Source organism: Lepus europaeus, chromosome 15, assembly GCF_033115175.1.
Source record: "Lepus europaeus isolate LE1 chromosome 15, mLepTim1.pri, whole genome shotgun sequence".
Classification (NCBI taxonomy): Eukaryota; Metazoa; Chordata; class Mammalia; order Lagomorpha; family Leporidae; genus Lepus; species Lepus europaeus.
Genome location: NC_084841.1, coordinates 9,358,064 through 9,362,875, shown reverse-complemented (window position 1 = coordinate 9,362,875; position 4,812 = coordinate 9,358,064).

The following is a 4,812-nucleotide window of genomic DNA, read 5'->3' as shown; positions in this document are numbered from 1 at the left end:
TTGTCTTAATATTGAATTTTAATAATTTTTTGTGGTTTTGATGGCTATTTGGCTTGGAAATAGTGCTTCCTACTCTGTAGTTTGTTTTCATACACGTCAAGGATTATTCACCAAGCATTTTATTGTTGCTTTTAATTTCGGTGAAACATATCTTATCAAATTTTCCTTCAAAGGGTGATGGCTTTTATTCAAATTAAAGACTTTATGGCCTATTTTAACCCATCTACATGAACAGGTCTGAAGACCTAAATAAAAGAACACATATGTTCTTACTTAAATGTACAGAAAATTTATCAAATATATGGAAGTACAAATAGATACATAGATATATTTAGTAGTTTCTTGTCTCTAAAGGGCAATATATAATATTAAATAACAAAGTTGGAATTTTAAAAATAATATTTTATTACCTTTTATACATTTCATTATATTCATTTTTATTCAAATTTTATAGGTTTCTTTCTTCTGAGGCAAACAAAATCAGTGGAAACTTTCTTAATGGGATGCAAAATGATATTTCATTATGCCAATTTCATAACTTTAATATACCAGATACTCAAAGAAATGAAAACCCTATCTCCTAAGAATTTAAAAACTTTTGAATCATTGGGGGAATTGTATTTTTTTACTAATGAAATTTACAGCAACACTTAGTATATTTACATTAAAAGTTTTATGAGAGTGTGTGAAAGAAACAAATATTTTATTTTAATACCAAGGAACATATAACAACATGATTTCTTTTTGTTCATACTCTAAACCTGATGATAAAATGTCACTTTACACAAATGTAATAGATTGATACATTTGAATTTAAAAAAAAAATTAAAAGGTTTATCTGAAAGGCAGGGTGACACAGAGAGGGAGGTAGAGGTATCCTCCATCTGTGGGTTCTCTCCTCAAGTGGCTGCACAGTCAGGACTAGCCCAGGCTGAAGGCAGGAGTCAGGAACTCCATCTGGGTCTCACATGGATGGCAGAGTTCCAGGTACCTAGGTCATCTTTTACTGCGTCCCCAGGCTCATTAGTGAGAAGTTGGACTGGAAGCAGAGTAGCTGAGACTCAATGGGGTACTGTGATATGGGAAGCCAGTTTCAGAAGAGGTGGCTTATCCACTGGACCAAAATACTGGCCTCAAATTGTCACCTTTAAAAACTTGGAAAGATAGTAGGTTAAAATCCAAGATGTTGAGCAGAAGTTTGAGGTATATTCTGACATGGAGTAATAATGATGATGATATTACTGCCATTAGAGGAAGGTGATTATTGATAATTTTCATTTATCTAGCAAATCACCCATTTTATCTCATTTTACATTTCCACAAAGGTTTAATTCAGTTTATCTTAAATTATCTTATTTATTTATGTTATATATACTTTTACATATTTTTAAAACGTCAATCTTATAACAAGCTATTTTCAGTATCAAGAGAGCTTTCCATGACACAACTATAATGACTAATATTTTCATGTTTATAATTATTATTTTACTACAATCCTAAAATTGATTTTTATTAATAGGATAATTTGAGATGTCCTAATAACTTCCAAAGTTTCTATATTATATTGATGTCTTTTAGAAGCTTTAAATTTTCAGCCTTGACACAAGGTACAGCTTAGAGCCAGTTTGAGATCTGGCTGCTCCACTTCTGATCCAGCTCTCTGCTCTAGCCTGGGATGGCAATGGAGGATGGCACAAGTGTTTGGGTCCTTGCATACTCATGGAAGACCTGGAGGAATTTCCTGGCTCCTGACTGCGAATTGGCCAAGCTCAGGCTGTTACAGCCATTTCGGGAGTGAACCAGCGAATGGAAGATCTTTCTTACCCTTTCTCTGTAACTCTGCCTCTCAAATAAATAAATCAATCTTTTAAACAAGCAAAAGAAGGGCCGGTGCCACAGCTCACTAGGCTAATCCTCTGCCTGTGGTGCCGGCACTCCAGGTTCTAGTCTCGGATGGGGCGCCGATTCTGTCTTGGTTGCTCCTCTTCCAGTCCAGCTCTCTGCTGTGGCCCGAGAAAGCAGTGGAGGATGGCCCAAGTGCTTGGGCTCCTGCACCTGCATGGGAGACCAGGAGGAAGTACCTGGCTCCTGGCTTCGGATCAGCGCAGCACACGGGCCGTAGCGGCCATTTGGGGGGTGAACCAATGGAAAAGGAAGACCTTTCTCTCTGTCTCTCTCTGTCTCTCTCACTGTCTAACTCTGCCTGTCAAAAAAAAAAAAAAAAGCAAAAGAATAATTCAAAATTTATATTTAGAGATAAGAATAATATATTTAGCCATTCTTCATTTGTCTATACTTGAAATTGAATGTGATGATTGTGTTGAAATGCTTTAAAAGTATTCAAAATTATTGGTAATTACTTCCATAATATTTTAGAAGAAAATTATTGGAATAAGTCTTATGAATGTTTGTATAATCCCTTATGCAAATTCTCAAACTGTTTTTCTACACTACACTAAAATCTGACTACAGACCATAATTAAAAACAAAGGATTATTAATTTAATGGTTGAATTAGAATGCCATTCTTGTAATTTGCAATTACTTGGTAATGAGATAAGATTCTTTTTCAACATGCTGATTAGGGTATTGGTCATATTCCATAAATTGACTGTTGCTGTCCTGGGAAATAAAGAATTGGTTGCACTTGCCCTCTTTGTAAACACGTTGTTAATATTTGTGGAAGGAATGATACGAGAATTATCTTTACAAAAGTAGGTTTAGAGGGAACTTTCCTCTCTGTGTACATGGTTAATTCTTAATAAACCTACAATTTATTGTTTCATGAAGCATGTCCATCAGAAGACAGTCACACAGATGCATTTCTGTTTGCATTCTTTGGAATATAAAAGTAAAAAGATCCAAACCAATAACTGCTTCCAAGGGCGGTGTTTGGCACGCATTGCTGACCTGCTGTCCCAAATCCAAAAGCTTGCTTTTTCCAGCAGAGAAGGAAGGTTGGACAGCTGCGTCTGAGTGGGCTGTGCCCCTCCAGAGAGACTTGCGGGCTTCTTGCTTCTTTCTGCCCCTCTGCTTTGATTCTGCAGTCAACATCAGGTTTTGGTAATTCCTGTGATTCATGTAAGGTGGTCTTGATAATCAATCTGTGGTAGTCCTTGTCCCAAATCTACCTTGTGTTGGAGTTTTTCAATTTAGAATACACTTGTATATATTTTGCTATAAAATGCACTAATATGTGCCTTTGGTTAGGTTTACCCAACTTACCTGATAATTAAACTTGCTTTACGTATGCTCAGAGTTTTGGCATTTCGGGAAAAATGCTAAAATTATAGTCATTTTAATATTCAGTCATATATTTATGTATTCACTGTAATTTTAAAATTCCAAATGTTGTGCTAGTGTGTGTTTATTTCCTAACAGGTTACATTGATTGGTTTAATTTTAATGACCCTATGTGGTTATTTGTTTTTTTAGGTGTCTAACACACAGGATCAAAACCCAATGTAAAGTCAAGTCCATGAACAACTCACCAAGCATAAGAGCAGATTGACTCACACAGAACAGCTACTGCCTAAATTATCTAAGTGTGTTTCTCCTTTTTCTATTTATTTTTTTTAAATTTTTTAAAAATTTATTTGAAAACCAGAGAGCACAGGAGTGGGTGGGTTTAAAAGGTTTCCCCATCTACTGATTCACTCTCCCAATGCCTACAACACAGCCAGGAGTCTGGAACTCAATCAGCATATCCTATGCTGATGACAATTACCCAAGAGTTTGTGCTATAACCGGCTGCCTGTCTACATTAGCAGGATGCTGGAACTGGAAGCAGGGCACTGACAGGTGCCCTAATCCGGAATTTGCTGGTCCCAAGTAACATTTTAACTGCTGCACCAAACGCCAGCCGCCACTTTTTCCATTCATACGAGTCACACCCACGTGTTGTTGGGGAACCTCATTGTGCCCTACATCCTACCACAGAACAATACCCAGTGTGTTAGAGGCTGGTAAAAGATTTGCTACATAAATGAATAAATTATTAGAGTTTTGACAACATGCCTCTGCCTTGCAAACCCTGTATTTTATGGAAAAAGCCCTTTCTCTGTTTGTTTGTTTTTTTTTCTTAATCACTAGTTAGAAACTTGTATCAATGACAAAGGACCTAGTTTTGTCTATTAAGCAATCTATAGAAGTGAAATTGACACTTTAAGATGTGATGACTTTGAACAGCCCTTGTCTTGACTATTGAGGAACAGCTTTTTTTTTTTTTTAACTATTTGTTGAACTATTTACTTAGTATAGAGTTCATTTTATGTGTATAAGGTTAATTGAAAATAGATCTTAGTAAGAAAAAAGAATGGGAATAGGAGAGGGAGAAGGAAGAAGGGTATGAGTGCGAGTGGATGGACGGGTATGGTGGGAAGAATCACCATGTTCCTAGAGTTGTTTTTATGAAATGCATGAAATCTGTATACCTTAAATATATGGTTTCTGAAGAAATTAAAAATAAATAAATATATTTTTTAAAAAAATTAACATTAATTTTACTTATTTATAGCCTTCAGCAAACATTCAGTACAAGAATAAAATGTGCACTTACCAAATCAGAGTGGGGGTCAGCGCTGTAGCTTAGTGGGTAAAGCTGCTGCCCTCAGTGCCGGCATCCCATATGGGTGCCAGTTTGTGTCCCAGCTTCTCTGCTTCCAATCCAGCTCTCTGTGATGGCCTGGGAAAGCAGTAGAGGATGGCCCAATTCCTTGGGCCCTTGCACCCACACAGGAGACCTGGAGGAAGCTCTTAGCTCCTGGCTTCAGATCAGCGCAGCTCTGGCTGTTGCAGTCAATTGGGGAGTGAA